This window comes from Cupressus sempervirens, chromosome 6 (genome assembly GCF_028749045.1).
Source record: "Cupressus sempervirens isolate cs-2001-9-10 chromosome 6, ASM2874904v1, whole genome shotgun sequence".
In the NCBI taxonomy this organism is placed as follows: Eukaryota; Viridiplantae; Streptophyta; class Pinopsida; order Cupressales; family Cupressaceae; genus Cupressus; species Cupressus sempervirens.
The window spans coordinates 622,677,613-622,695,163 of record NC_143123.1 but is presented as its reverse complement, the minus strand read 5'-3'; positions in this window follow the sequence as shown (position 1 = coordinate 622,695,163).

Below are 17,551 nucleotides of genomic sequence, written 5' to 3'. Positions count from 1 at the left end.
AATAATTGAAAAAAATCTTTTCATTACTAATCTTTTCATTTGTGTCATCTATTATAGCTTTGAAGTAGCATACATCGCAATTCTGCTTATCTCAGCTTGAGCTGACTATTTCTTGCAAGCACTATCTCTATTGTGTATGAGATTGAGATTCATCCCTTATATGATGATACAATCACCAAACATAGATCCTAGAATCCTTCAAGCATATCCAACAAAATAATATTGTGACTTTATTTCATTTTAAAGAAAAAATTGGAAGTCTACTTTATTAATTTTTATGTACAATTGACATACATGACACCTAGAAGCTTCTCTCTTATCACTGCAAGATAGAAAAATAGTAATGGAATACCACAAGAAAACAATGTGGGCTATATAAATAAGAAAAATAGACTTTGTGTGTTGTACAACATTAAAAAAATAGTGAAATGATAAAAGTTTCTATCCAAGTTTTAATTAATTTGTCATTATAAGTCCAAGCTATCATTTATAATTTCCTTGTGAAATTACAGAAGGCCAAATCATAGCGCAATAAAGAAAGTCTATAACAAATCGTGGTGTTAAGATAAAGTTTCACCAATAGGCTTTGTGTGTTTCAAACCATCAACACAATATACATCCTCAGTGTTAATCTTACCATCAAAAGTTATAGATCCAATACCTTTAACATGGCATGCTGCATTGTTTCCAACCCTGACAATACCACCATCATGACTTTTAAAATCAAAAACTTGTTCATATCACCACTCATATGATGTGAACAACCACTATCAATTATTTAATCATATTTTTTTTCAACTTGTGATACTAAAGCCATTTTCTCTAAACTTTCTTCTTTAATAGCTACAAATCCTATTTCATCATCACTAGCACTTACTACTTGTTCATCAGAATCATTTTCTTCATTTGAATACAAACACTCTCTATCTCTTATAGGTTTGAACTTTCCTTTATACTTTTTCTCTCTTTTAGGACACGTAGATGCATAATGACCAAACTCATTACAACTCCAACATTAAAAATTTTTCTTACCATCCTTTTCTCTTCTTACTAGAAGGGATACTCCTATCTTTTTGTCCTCATCACATCCTCTACTTCTATGAAAGTATCCTTAGCACTTTTTCTCCTTGAAAAGTTAAGTCAAATATTTAGGGCACTAAATTTTTTTTATATTCTGGTCAATTCTTTGGACTATCTACGCTCATTCTCAACTACTTCAAGTCTCCCAATAAATGTTTCCTTTGTGAAATCTTTCATACAAGACATCAAAAACTGTATCATTTGAATTGCTTTCTTAAATGGTGGCATTAAGATCTTCAATATCTTCCAGATTACCTCATCATCTTGCTTGGTTCCTCCTTGAGATTTGATACTTATAGTAATTTCTGATATCCTATCTACATATGTTCTTATAGATTCATCTTCCATCATTTTAGCATCTTGAAATGCACAAATCCAGCTTTGTAGCCTCAATTTTTTAAAATGTTCATCACCTTCAAAACTATTTTCCAAAGCTTTATAAATATCATGATAAGTATTAAGTAATTTTACCTAGTTGTACTCAATTTCAAGAAGTGCAAACAATAATGCTTCTCTACCTCTCATGTCACACATGAAAACTTCCCTTTCTTCCTCTATAAAAGTTTCCAAATCACTTTCAACAATATTTGTCTTTTCTAATTTTGTCAAGATCCAATATCTTGGACCCATATAGAATAAACGTGTCTTCATCTCTTTCTTCTAGCTATCATAATTTGTTCCATTGAATTTTAGACTATCCTTTCTGAATATGTTTTCCATGGATCTCCCAAAGTTGTTAAACTTTATCTTCAAGGACCTAAAGCTCTAATAGCAATTTTTAGAAACAATAGTCCACCAAGATAACTAGGAGGGGGGGGGGTAAATCAATTATCTAATAATTATCAACCTTAAATAATCTTAACCATTTAATCAAAGTAAACAACAACCATATTAAAATGTACATACACAATTACACCAGATTTGTTAACTAGGGAGACCCTTGATTAGAGGGAAAACCCTAGTGGGAATGATGCCCACAAAATGATGTACTAATATAAATATTCCTTGTTAGAGGATAGACCTTGTTACGAGTCAATTACAACATTTAGTACATATAAGTCCATGTTTGGAGACTTTGAAACCTTGTTAGGAGATTCCAACCCTATTCGGAGTTGTGGAAGGCAGAAAGACTCACTATCCAAATAGCTTCTGGGGCAAGACCACTAAACTCAATGTCCAACTAATCTTTCAACTATTTCCTGTAGAATAATTGTATATACTATAATTTAGATTCTTTCCTATGTCCTATCAAGTAGACCAATCAATGTCATACCTTGTAGACCAAGTCACAAACCTCTAATCCGAGTATCAAACTTTAGATCTCATAATAAAACTTTGGCAATGAAGTTTTCTTCACCTTCAATCTGTTCTACTTATCTTCGCATTCTACTCTTTGTGCTTCTTTCAATCATTCATCCATTCCATACATCATAAAGGAAAATGTCCTTCCTTTATACCAAATCCATAAAAAAATTCTCTGAGTCAACTATTACACCTTCTTAATTAATTATTATGGGATCTAATTAAGAACATGTTACACTTAGTGATAACAATAATCTATTGCCTTGTAACTTGAATAACTTTTTGTATTTGTAACATTATGAAAAGTGAGCTTAGATATGTCATATCCAAAATGTCTTCTTCGAATCTTTAACTTTGGCTTCTTAGAATAATAACTTTGCTAAGAGATATAACAAGTTTACCAGAACATGCTTTTGTAAACTCTATCTTAGAACAGTCTTCACCAAAACTTGCATAGCTTCTTCCAGACTTAATATCTTATTCTTATGATGTTGGCTTCATATACTAGACACTTATTATTATCTCTCTTTAACCTTAGTAAAAATTCTCAACTATCTATCCATACCAACTTGATCTTTACCGTTGTTCTTTTGTCAGATACCATAGAAAACTACTTTGCTCACATCAATGAAAAATACAATCATGAATGTAACATATCATCATGATAATGATCTAATCATTTTTCTACAATACTCCCCCATAGAATTATCATCAACATTCATGCTTCCAACATAACTATGTCCCTAGTTTCAAAGGTATTGAGTTTGTATTTGAAGCTAAGCTTTCTCTCAAGAAAAAAGGTGGAAAATCAAAAGCCAAAAAATTAGAAAGTGAAGAAGAGGAAGAAAGTTTAGAAAGTGATGTTGAAGTTGTTGAAGCGCTACTCAAAATGAAATATACCAAAGGTAGAAGAAAGCAAAAAGGTAAGATTCCTCTAATCTATTTTTCACGTGAAGAAGTTGGTCACATCACTACAAAATGTCCCAACAAAGAAGGAAAAGATGAAAAGAAAAGTAGTAAGTTCAAAGGCAAGGAGGAATTCAAGAGCTACAAGGACTACAAGGAAAAAGGTATGAAATATTTTTTTATGACTAAGGATTCAGATAGTAGTGAAGATGATGAAATGATATATATAGTTGTTTAAAAGATGAATCAAAGGATGAGTTAGATAAAATGGCACTTATTTCTCATATTTTTTATTAAGTAAAATAGGTTTTATAAGGGTCTTGAAACCTAAAAGTTTTATAGCATATCAAAAATGGAAATATTCAAAAAAGTCCAGCATCAGCGAAACTACTTAACAAAATCAAACCTTATAAAATAGGCCTACAACCAAGAACAAAAACTAGCTAGACTAGAACAAGAAAAAACTAGCTACACTAGGAAAGAATGAGACTAAAACCTAACTATCAATTCTCTATATCAAGAACCTAAAAGAATTCTGTAGCTTCTATGGTCTTCCTATTGTCCACACCCTCTTGGTCTTGGTTTTGAGCGTTCACCTAGTCCCTAGATTCCTTCGGATCATCCTTTGCCTACCCATTTTCCAAGTTGGTCTTCTCTAGCTTTTCCCTGCCAAATCTAGCACTAATCAATGATTCAATCAGGCTATTAATGTTTTCATTCAGAGTATTCAATGTGGTGATCAACTAATTTTCCAGCTTCTGGTGGAAGAACTCCATCCTTTGGACTCTTTGTTCAACCTTGGTGATTCTATCCTCCTAGTCAGCCCTGTGTTCCTAGATGTTGAAGTGTTCTTGGCTTCCATCTTGGCTGCTATCCTCTTCATTATGCCCTTGGTCACTACCACTTTTTTGGTTACCTTCCTCACTTCTTCTCCCCTTGAGTTCTTCAATTTCATGGAATAATGATTTGATAGACCAGAAGTTGTCTATCATGTTGTTCCTAGCATTGTTCAAAAGGTTAAGCCTAGTTTCCCTAGAATTATCAAAGATCACAACTAGACCAGGATCAATAAGATCATCATAGTGGGTCTTGCCATCAATTTCCTCCATCACTTGAGTATTCAATGGCTCCTTGACAATCCCCAATTTGGTTGTATTCAAATTAAAATTCCTCCAAGACCTCCTCCTATTTTTCATTATCACCTCCCCACTCTCTTTTCCCAGAATATCTACAGTTAGGGAGGAAGTGAGGCCAAGGCCAGGAATATTAAGAATTTGGTCTTTTGTGTCAAAGGCCTCATCTAGTTTCCTTTTCTTAGGATTCCCCAACACATCGGCTGAATCCTCCTCCTTTTCACTATCCCTCCCCTTCTCCTCCTTCTCATCATCCTCTCCCTTCTCCTCTTCCTCTGAGTCAGTATCCTTGTCATCATCATTATCCTCCACCTCCTTTTGAGGCTTAGGCTTAGGGGGAATGGGGGTAAACCTCTTGGGCTCTTTCTATAGGGAATGAGGGCAAAAAGTTTCCTTTCTTCTTTGGATTTATAATCCTCTTCTTCTTATTTTATGTTCTACACATCCTCAGAATTTGAGCTCCCAATTTCCTCAGAAGCACATCTAGAATCACTAAGGGATTTTCCCCTAGTTTGAGCCTTCAAATGATTGTAAAGAAAGAGGAGTAATCCCTCATGAAGAGCTGGATTAGTATTAGGTTTCCTCTTAAAACACTCGATACCCTTGTTCATGGAGGTGAAGAGGTAAAAAGGAAAAGATATTTTGATACTATGCCTAAATTAATTAAGAAAGAAAAACTTTCCATTTCACCTTGGACTTAGCCAAAGTCATAGCCTTTAGGATCCCATTCCATATATAAGATCCTTGAGGGATGTTATCCTCATTAAGAAAAAGGCTAAGTGACTACCTTCTCATATACTTTACAATCATAATTTCCTTGCATTCTTCTATACTCTAAAAGATGCACCAGATCTGTTTGGCTAGAAGGGCATTGTTAGGATGTCTGACTTTTCTAATACCAAGGCCTCCATAACATTCGGGAAGGCAAACATGGTCCCAAGCAACTAGATGATATCTTTTCTGCGCTTCAACCCCTTTCTAGAGAAAGTTCCTCTGAATCTTCTCCATTCTATCAGCTTGCTTAGTTGGGATCCCAAAGAGGCTTAAGGCATAAGTGGGGAGGTTTTGGAATATTGATTTCACCAAAGTGCATTTTCCTGTCTGGCTGAGTGAGACACCTTTCCAACCTGCAAGTTTCTTGTTGAATCTATCTATGATGCTATTCCAAAAATATTTTAGAGGTTTGGAACCCAAAGGCATACCAAGATAACTTGCAGGAAGGGTGCCAATACCACTTCCCAATATAAGAGAAATTTTCCTCTGTCTCTCTAGCAAAGTATTGATGAAGTAGACTAAACTCTTGTCCCATTTAATACCCTAGCCAAAACCCCTGGTATAAGTATTTAGCAAGCCCTTGAACACTCTAGCCTCCTGGACCATGGCCTCACCCCCTAAAATAGTATCATCCACAAACTGTTGGTGGGTGAAAGAAAGATGACTAGACAAATGCTTGAGACCTTGCAAACTCTGGTCCTATCTTTTTCTTAAAATAAGTCTTCTTAGACAGTCAACCAAAATGATGAAGAGAATAGGGGATAGAGGATCATGTTGTCTTAGCCCTCTTGAAGGGAAAAAGAAATTTGAAGGGGGGCCATTAACCAAAATAGACAAAGAAGGGGAAGAAATAAGCTGAAAGATGAGTTTACAAACCTAGGAGTCAAATCCAAAAGCTTGGAGGACCGCCATTAGGAAATTCAATTCCACCCTATCATAAGCTTTGGACATATCAAGCTTGAGTAGGAAACCTTCCCTCTTGCCAGCTTCAAGAGAGTGAATCACCATGTTTACTATGATAATAGAATCTAAAATCTATCTCTGAAGAACAAAGCCAGTTTGCTGAGGGGAGATAATCAAGTGAAGAACTTTAAGAAGCCTAGTAGTAAGGACCTTGGAAATGATTTTGTAGAAAGAGTTACAAAGGCTAATGGGCCTTAACTTATCCATAGAATCTACCCCTGGGATTTTTGGAATGAAGACCAAAAAGGTGGCATTGTGTTCTTTCAAAAGGTTTCTGGCCCCTAAGAATTCCTGCATATCCTTCACAATGTCCCCTTTGATCACTTCCCAGTAGACTTGGAAAAATAAAGTTCGAAATCCATTCAAGCTAGGGTCCTTATCACCTAGAAGAGAAATGAGAACTTGAAAAAATTCCTTTGAGGTTGGAATAGCTTTTAGTATAGAGTTATGATGGGCTTGCAGAATAGAAGGAATAGCAGACAAAATATCGTCTTGACCAGGCATCGAGAGAGTATGATCCTTAGAGAGGAGAGTAGAGAAAAATTGTATTGCTTCATTTGCTATCTCATTTTCATTAGATAACAAGACCTATCCTTTCCTAATGTTGGAAATCCTGTTAACAACCCCATGTTTGAAAGTGGATAAGTGGAAGAACCTGGTGTTCTGGTCCCCTTCTTTAAGTCAATTTACTCTTAATCTCTACTTCCAAAAGTGTTCTTCCCTAGAGATGATGTTATGAAGGTCAGAGAGAATAGACCTTTCCTCCAACAAATTCTGATCATTATATCCATCTTTCTGTATCTCTTCCTAGATAATGTAGAGCTGATTAGTCCTCTCATCCTTTTCCTAGAAAATATGGCCAAAGTCTATTTTGTTCTAGATTTTAATCTTTCTTTTCACATTCTTCAATTTTTGGGCCACCCTGAACATTGCAGTACCCTCCACCTCAATGTTCCACCATGAAGAAATCTTGGATTTCAAAGCTAGCTGAGAAATCCACTTTTTCTAAAAATAGAAAGGGAAGGACCTTTTGAACGTAAGAGGACAAACAGAGAGAGAAATGAGGGAGTGGTCTGATCCCATTCTAGGGAGAAGAGAAAGCCTGTAGGAGTGAGTTTGCAACCAAGCAAGGTAAATAAGGGCTCTATCAAGGTGGACCTGGATACAATCCCTCCCAACTCTCCTGTTAGACCAAGTGAATCTACCCCCCATGAGATCAACATCCATTGAGGCCAAGTTGTTAATGAAGTTTGAAAGGTCTAACTTACTCTCCTAATCCAGGGCAAGCCCTCCACTTTTATCATCATTAGATTGGGGGGAGTCAAAATCCCCCATTATAATCCCTTTGTTTATGTTGCTGGAATTGATAACCTCTATAAGCTTAGCCCAGAAAACCTTTCTCTCCCTTTTGCAATTGGGACATAAAGGTTTAAAATAAACTAGGATTCATTACTATATATATGGGACACCTTGCATAAGAGGGCATTACGTACATTATAGATAGTAAAAACTTGATAAGCCTTGCTATTATAGAGAATCAACACCCCTCCTATAACTCCCTCTAAATTTGTGGCCTCACAACTCATTTTTTTGTTGAAGGAGAGCTTACCTACCACGTCTTTTCTCATTTTGGTTTCTTGAATTAGTAAAAAGTCTGGTCTTTGGTCTTTGATCATGTTCCTAACTAACTCCTATTTGTGAGCCCCATTTAGGCCCCTTATATTTGAAGAGATGAGCTTCATTTCTTACTTCTAGAGTATTCCATAATGGTTCTCTAGCTCCCATCTGCCAAGTTCTTTCTGGCCTCTTCCTGTAGTAACTTGTTCATGTTTTTCCTTCTTGGAGTCTTGAGTTTACCCCCAACATTGGTCTTAACCCTACTTCTGGTTGTCACTAGAGATAGAGGAGGATGGTCATGGTTCTTCTTCTTTTTTTAAACCATATTCAAACCATTGATACTATCTTGAGAACAATTTTCAATCCAATCTTTCCATTGTGAGACCTTTTTTAAGGAAGAGTTGTTAATAAATTCTATGATCTTAGTCCCTAGATCTTTGGATACTGCCCAATTTGTCAAAGGACCAAGACTACCCACCTAACGAGGCCCATTACTGACAGTCAAGGGGTCTGAGTTACAGATCCTTGAAACCTCCATCTAGGGGGTCTCCTGCCTTCCTTCCTTCTACTCCTTCTTAGGGATCACATTATCTTCTACCACAACTATGGCCATAGCAATTAGGTCATCCTCCAAAGACTCCTTTGGAAAACTGCCTTGTAGACTGAACTAAGTATCTAAGTTAGTGTGGGATGGCCAGTTATCACTCTTATCACCTTAGACTCAATTCTGCCTGGCAAAGTTACTCTTAGCCTCCTTGTCATCCTAGTTCTTAAGCTTCTTAGTAGGTTTGTGTGTCTAGATTAGTTTCTTCCTTCCCTTGATAGAGGTTCCGGTGGGTTTGGATTTCCTCTTTGTTTTGCCTGAGTTAACAAGAACCTAACTTTTCTAACTATTCTACTTCATAGCCTTTGGGTACTAATTTGCTTTATGATCAGCCTTCAAACAAAGGAAGTAGGTAAAAGGCACAATTTCATACATCAACTTTTGGACATGCACCCCAAGTTTTGAGTGGAAAGTCATGATTTCTAGCATGTTCGTTCCTTCTCTAACCCCTATACATATCCATGCATAGTCAAGGTATATTTTGGAGGTAGTGATTGGATCAATAGATAGAAGTTCTCCAAAAGACCTTGCTAGCCCCACAAAAACATCTTCACTCCAGTATTCTAAAGGCAGTTTAGGTAGTCTAACCCAAACAAGGGCTTGAACAAAAAAGGAGTCATTCAAATTCAGCTTGCAAGACCACTTCTAGAGGACCAAAGTGGAACAACCAGTAGCCCATTAAACTTCACTTAGAATGGAAGAAAGATCTTCTATGCAAGTGAATTCAAAAGATAGAAAACCCTTAGCCATGGCCATGACCGAAACATGACCTTTAAGAGCCCATTTCTTTTTAATAAAAATCCTCACAACACCAATATTCAGTCTAGGCCACAAGAATATTTCAATCAAGGTAGAAGCCATGGATCAAATGCTATGATCCACGATTTTGTCTAGGATGGAAATGACATAAGAACCTTTCTCCATCTCAGGAAGAATCTTACCAGGCGGGAAAGAAGACTTACTTGAGGGCTTGATCCTACAAAGGGATGACCATTTAGCTAGCTGACCACCTTTGGGAACCAAAGGAATCTTGTCCACTTCCTTGGGTGGAGCACCTAGGTCCCCATCAACATTCTTTGGCTGATCTCCTATACACAACCCCTGACCATTCCCTTTCTATGGCCCATGCTCCAGCCTAGGGATCTAATTCTAATGGTCTAGACGGATCCCACCCTTTTTAGAATTCAAATTTTGAAAACCTCCCTGACCACTGCTTGCGCTTTCCATTTGGGATACTTATTTCTCATGTTAGTAAGAATGATACATGGATTATTTATAGTGGTTTCTCTCATCAAATGATTGTTGAAACATCAAATTTTGAACATATGGAACACTATGATGGTGGAAGTGTTAGATTTGGAAATAATGAACCTTGTTGCATAAAGGAAAAAGATTGTATCTTACTAATCGAAAAACTTAGATGTGGTAATGCTTATTGGGTTGAAGGACTAAAGCATAATCTACTAAGCATGGCACAATTGAATAATATTGGATTCAAGGTAGAATTCATGAATGGGAAGGCCAAGTTGCTAGATAGAAAATGAAATCTAGTTGGGTCTGGTAATCAAACTAAAGGTAATCTATTCTACCTAGACCTTAGTGAAAGTTTTATTTTATTGCTCAAGTAGAAGAAAGCTGGTTATGGCATAAAACATTATGTTATGTGAACTTTGAAAATCTTGTCAAGATAAGAAAAAAATAGAAGAGTAAGAGGTATTCCTAGTTGGAGGAAACCTAATATGGGTCTATGCAAAAATTGTCAAATTGGTAAGATGGGAAGACAAGTTTCAAAGGAAAGGACTATCATTCTGAATATATCTTGGAGCTAGTTCATATAGACTTATGTGGACCTATTGGAATAGAAAGTTATAGTAGAGATAAGTATTTTATTCCTTTTGTTAATGATTATTCTAGAATAATGACTACAATATATCTAAAAGAAAAGTCTGAAGCATTTCAAAAATTTAAGTGGTATCTGGCAAAAATAGAGATAGAAACTAGCAAGAAGCTAAAGTATTTGAGTTTAGATAGAGGCGGAGAATTCATTTCCAATGAGTTCAATGAATTTTATAGTGAAAGAGGAATTAAGAGGCAACTATTAGCCCTTGGTACACCACAATAGAATGGTATCATTGAAAGAAGGAATAGATCCATCATGGATTGTACAAGAACCTTAATGATAGAAAAGAATGTTGGAATCAAATACTAGAAGGAAGTAACCAATATTGCAGTGCATACCTTGAATGTAGTATAGCTAAATAAATACTAAAATCAAAATCCTTATGAACTATTGTATGGCTAGAAACTCAATGTAAGTTACTTGAAAGAATTTAATAGAAAATGATATATCTTGAAGGAATCTAGGAAAGGTAAATTTTATGTCAAAGGTGATGAAGGCATATTCCTAGGATACTCCTATAAAATTAAAGTATACAAGTGTTTGAATCTAACTACTCATAAAATCATAGAAAGTGCACATGTGAGAATTGATGAGTTTGCAAAAAAGATTGAAGAAGAAAGAAGCAGAGAACTTGAGGATCATAGAAGATTTATGTATTATGAACCTGATACATTGCCAAATCTAATTAGAAGTTAGGAATCTTCATATCTTAAGTCTCCAAAATCTCTAGAAGTACCCGAGTTGCAACCAATGCAACCTAAGTCATAGCTTGAAGGACCTGAGTCATAGTTAGAAGCTATCGAGTTGAAGTTAGTGCAACCTGAGTCATCAGAAGGAATTGAGTCATAGACAGTGGGACCTGAACTTGAAGATCATGTCAAGATATGTGAAACAAGTTCTAAATCCAAGGTACTTCTATTAGCAAGATATGTTAGAAGGCACCATGTACCTGATCAAATCATTGGAAACAAGTCAGATGGAGCAATGCCAAGAAACAAATTGAAAGGTACATGTTTGCTTGTTGAATTCCAACCTATAAATGTTAAAGATTATTTTGATAATGAAAGTTGGATTGAAGCAATTAATGAAGAAATAAAACTAATATAAAGGACAAAAATCTGAACTCTTGTTCCTAGACCCAATGATAAGAATGTGATTGGCACAAATTGGGTTTTTAGAAATAAATTAAATGAAGATGGAAAAGTTTCAAGAAACAAAACAAGGTTAGTTTGTAAATGTTATTCTCAAGAAGTAGGTATTGACTATGGTGATTTTTTTTCCCTTTTTGCAAGATTAGAAGGTATTAGGACTTTACTAGCATATATAACACATAAAGGATTTAAAGTTTATCAAATGGATGTGAAATTTGCATTCTTGAATGAAATTCTTGAAACAAGTTTACATAGAACAACCATAAGGTTTTGTAGATCCTAGAAAAAAGGATATGGTTTTTAAATTGCACAAAGCATTGTATGGTCTCAAGAAAGCTCCCAAAGCTTGGTATGAAAGACTTGGTAACTTCTTGATAAAGGTTGGTTTTCAAAGAACAAATAATAATAATAGCCTATATACCAAAGGAGGACCAAACAAGAAAATTGTATTGGAAAAAATATTTATGGATGACACATTGTTTACTAGAAAAAATGAGTTGTGCAAAGAATTTTTAGAAGAGATGAGTACAAAATTTGAGATGTCCATGTTTGGAGAGATAAAATTCTTTATTGTGTTGTAGATTCAATAGAAGAAAGATGGTATCTACATTACTTAGTCTAAATATATCATAGAGATATTAAAAATAATTCGAATGGAAGATTCAAGACCAATTGGAACACCTATGTCTACTAGACATAACATTTCCAAAAATGATGATTCCAAGGAGGTACATTAGACCACATACATATTAATGATTGGAAAATTATAGTATGTTGTACATACTAGGCCTGATATTGCTCTTGCAGTTGATATGGTGGAGAGATTCCTTGCAAATTCTAAAGAGAATCATGTGATGGAAATCAAGATAATCATGATGTATCTAAAGGGTACTAAAGATTATGGCTTATGGTACAAGAAAAGAGACAAATTAGAGTTACAAGTTGTCACTAATGTTGATTAGGTAGGAAGCATTGATGATAGAAAGAGCACTACTAGTGGGGCATTCTTTCTTCATAAAAGACTAGTGTCTTAGACAAGAAAAAAGTAGAATTAAATCTCTCAATCAACAATAGAGGCATAATATGTGGTAGTAATAGTTAATTGTTCCAATGTTGTTTGGTTCAAGTAATTGTTGATAGGTATCAAGATAGAAATCAAAGATTGAGTGGTTATCTTCTATGCTAACACTAGTTGCAATCAACATATCAAAGAATCCAGTGATGCATACCAAGATGAAACACATTGATATAAAGTATCATTTTTTAAGAGAATTGGTACAAGACAAGGAAGTTGTTGAGATTTGATTAAAAAGATCATCATTGAGAGAGATTATTGAAAGAGAGAGATTGTTGCAGAAGACTGTCTTTCAATCATTGTTTTGTCACTTATGTCAAACTTTCTATTTTCTAGTAAGACAATTTCTTATAGGATTCAAATGCTATCACTTAGTTGATTGATGAAGAGGATTTGATCAATAAGAGGTAATAATAGGACCTAGACGAAAGTTTGAGTTATGATTATGTAATGAAGTACAAGAATCAATTAAGATAGTGAAATGTCCCTTTTCTGATTTTGTATGATATTTCCAAATCTTTAATCAGATCTTTAAGATCAAACAACTAATATCACAAAGATCCTCCAAATTTCTCAAGAAACCCCAAATCGGGTATGCCAGAAATGGTGCCAAAAGCTTCACAGCTTCACCTATTATTAATAAATCTGAAAATGGCCATTTTTACAGATTTTTCAGCAGCATAACAGCCTACAAAATGAAATTTCTAGATCTATATAGCCTTTACACAAGATCTCACAAATGTAGGACAAAAACTATGCTCATCGGGCTCCCGAAATTAACACAAAAATGCTCGAAAACACCACAAAAACACTAATAAACTATCTCAGAAGTTTAATCAAGTCCCAATACATATATTTAGCTCTATTTTAACAGCTTAAAGTTTGAAATACAGCAGCAACCAAAACTGATATGAAATGCTCAACTGAAAACACCAAACTCATACAAAAAACACACCCAAAAACCCACAAATCTACACTGTTCAGCACAAAGGAAAACTCTGTATGAGCATGTAGATGGAATGGCTTCAAACTCCCATCCTTAGCCTTCTTGGAAACCTACAAACTCCCGTTCTTGGGTCTCCTTCTCCACAGGTTTGGCAGCCTCTGAAGAATAACAAAGAATGAGCAAAAATCAAGTTCTCCTCCCTCCCAAAATGCCTCCAAACCCCTTAAAAGAGGCCATAACCATAAATCATGTCCAAGAGAGGTTAATGAAACATATTTTAATAATAATTTCATTTATTAGTCCAACAGTTTCCAAAGATTAACCCCCCTTTTTCTGAAACTTCACTTTCTTGGGCCTGCCTGTCTTAGCAAAGATTATTATTTTTTTATTATTTGAAAAGGGGACATGACAAGTCCTCCCCTCCCCAAACATTGCTTGTCCTCAAGCAATGGCTGAACAATAAACCAATCAATCCACCTGGATCCCAAATGTAGTCATAAACTATACTACTACCAATTAACACAGGCTCCTGCAATATCCTCTGCAATATGACCAAGAGGAATCCATAATCAAACTGACATTTATAGCTCAACCAAACTCCAAAATCACCACCACCATAGTCAAAAACCCATGAGACACAAACTCTTAGAACATTAGAACCCAAGTAAAGTGGACAAATCAAACTGCCAACATAATAAATACCATCAACGCATCCCACTGGCCTATACAAAATGTACAATCCAACTCTGCAACAATGGTGAATGCTCTCATATGAAACTATACCAAGTATGGAGAATCCACACACTGTACAACTCTTGCAATCAACACAACTCTGTAGATCATCGGCCACTGTCTCATAACCATAACTCCCATGCACCCCTGATGGTGAAAAGCCATCACAAGATGAACAACAAGAAATGGAACCCAAACCAAATTTTCCTACCATCAACTCCTCAACACAAGGATCAATTGCTAACTGGTGTACATACCCTGTTGAAGCATCACTCCAAAACTCCTGCTCTAAGTCATGTATTATCAAGCTATCAACTGCAGGACCTATCACCATGTCATGCCCATCAAAACTCTCATCCCGAGGCATCAAACTATTCCACAACTGATGATAAGCACTAGTAACCAAAGTACATCTCTGTATCATAATCTCATTAACATGGTCATCAAAGGTAAATTGATGAGTGTACCTCACAGTGTAATGCCGATAGAATGTGCCAATCTCAGTCAGTGGCTCAGACTGTAATCCAGATGAAACTAACTGCAATTGATCATTAACCATGTTGGAATTGACTACTACCTCTGAAGATATCACCAAGGGAGTAGTATTACTAGTAGGAACCATGCCAACTGTCGACTCACCAACATCACACATGCTCTTTGATACATCTCTAGTCTCTGTGCCATCAGTACTAGAGGCCACCACCATGTCAGGCATACAACAATCTGCTACAAAACCCAACTCAACTGAACTTGACTCTAGTGAGAATGAACCTGATATGCCAATGTTAATATCAAGGATGGATGCATCCTCATCTCCACTGTCTCTGAAAATCTCAGCCATGGACATCCTCGGATCACCAAATACCATAGCTTGTGACTGTATAGAATCAGGTAAAGACTGTAGCCACTCTAACTCCATGGTCACCTTAGCCAAATGAAACTGTGACTCCTTGAAAGCCAACTGTGTACTCTCAAGAATCTCAGAAGTCACCTCAAGTTGCTCAGTAAGCTCACTCACCTCATCTTCCTTGGCCAACAATGCATCATATGCTGTACTACCCCACTTCATAAGATAATCTCTGTCAGCTACCAACTGCATATAATTCTCTCTCAAAATCTGAATAGCCTCCCATAAAGAGTGGATCTCTTTCAAGGAAAGATAACTGTCTTCCTGCTCATCACTAGTAGGAGAACCCCATCCATAAACTGCTAACAACTGACGAGCAACATCAAAATGCTGGCAAGCGATAGCAATGTCTCAGTCACTAACTCTTAACTGATTAGGCACATGATGGCACTAGCTTGACTGTCTCCTACAAACCTCCTCCGATGCACTGTCTAAAGGAGAATCCTCAAAGTCACTAGTCTCTAGAGTATTACAATCCATACCCTGTGAATTAAATCTAAAGCTCATATCAACATACGGAGTATCAAAAACATTAGCACTGCTGTCCAACTCCTCTATACCCAAGGAAACTAAGTCTTCAAAACTGCCCACTACATCCTCCTGGATGTCATCAATGCCAATATGATCCTGGGACTCATCTGTACACACTGCCAAATATGAAATATCATCAACACATTCCAGCAAGTATGGTCGACTAGATATATGAACCAAGCCCAACACCGGTGTATAAAAACTAATATAAACATCGGATAAGCTCCTAGCACAAGAAAAGACAACACCGTGCAATCTGCTAATCAAATCCATGGTAGCACCCAAACAATCACTGCTACCAAAAAGTGTTAATGATTTACAGTCAACTGAACCCCAAATGCCAATATAAGAATCTCGAGTCCATATCTGTAAACTAGAATTAGCTGGTAACTCAAGCAAAATCCTGACTTGAGTAATATGACCAATACCAACTAACTCCACATACCTGTCATGATGAGATAATGTAGTGACAATACTGTCTTCACACACCTTCAGCTGGCGGGATAAATCATGTGAAGTACTACTAGCCTCAACCTCATGTGACGAAGCATCTAACTATGCCTGGTACTCTCTCTCAGAAAAGTCATGAATGCTCAATGTCTTCTCATCTACACCGGGTATCTCACCATCATGCACAACAACATCCTCATAATCATCATCCTTGAGGTCAAATCTATCTATCACTCTTTGACTAAAATCATCAAATGTAGTTACCTGATCATGACCTTGAGTAGTCATTCCATGATACCACCAATCATAGGCTGCATCTTCCAAGTGTAGACTTGCAATTTGAACAACATCACTCTCCTTCATGGGGTTAAGTGTGAAAAAGGTCTGTAATTTTTGTAGCCATGCTCTAGCTGAAATTTTATTTGTTCCATCAAAAGTAGGTGCTATAAACTTGCTTATTTTATTTTTGAGCTCTCTTCCACTTATGTCATGCTCCCTTTTGTACTCTTTCTTGGGCATCAAAGTGTTCATTATATCCACATATTCTCTAAAAGGAACTGAACTACGAAAGTCATCATCTAAGCCATTATAAGTAGCTCTTAATGTAATCAAGTTACCTGTAACCTCTTCCATAGGATTAATGGCTAGATTTGGTACTGGTGGCTCATCTACAGACAAGAAAATAGTTTTGGCTGATTTAGATGGTGTGGATTTCAGATTTCTTGGCTCCTCTAAAGTGCTCCCTTTCTCATTAATAGATGCAACTCCTTGTAGTTTTTCTGTCAATATTCGCAAAGCCTCTCTAGTTTCTGCCAAACTATCCACTGTTTGCTTCTGAATATTTTGGATGTCTTGGAAGAATTTCTTTGCCATCTCATCTGGATCAGCCATACTTTTCCCTTCCTTGGATTTTTAACTTTTAGTTTCAACTGGAGGTTTGATCAAAATTTCTTTATTCTTTTCTCGTTGCAAATATCTTTTTTCTCTTTCACTTAGTTGCATGCAACCATAAATTTTGACATGCAGCTGATTAGAAGCAACATGCAACCACCAAATTCACTAAGAACTAACATGCATATGATTAGAAGTAGAATGCAACCATAAATTTTGACATGCAATATTTGGGTAGTTATCAAAACTGACATGCAAGATCTGGGTAGTTGTCAAAACTAACATGCAAGATCTGGGTAGTTGTCAAAACTGACATGCAAAATCTGGGTAGTTGTCAAAATTGACATGCAAACTTCTACAACCACCAAATTAACCAAGAACTAACATGAAAATGATTAGAAGTAGAATTTAACCATAAATTTTAACATGCAGCTAATTAGAAGAAACATGCAACCATTAATTATGACATGCAAAATCTGGGTAGTTGTCAAAACTGACATGCAAGATCTGGGTAGTTGTCAAAACTGACCTGCAACTTCTACAAACCCTCAGGCTGGCAAGATCATGGCTCTGATACCACTGAAATGTC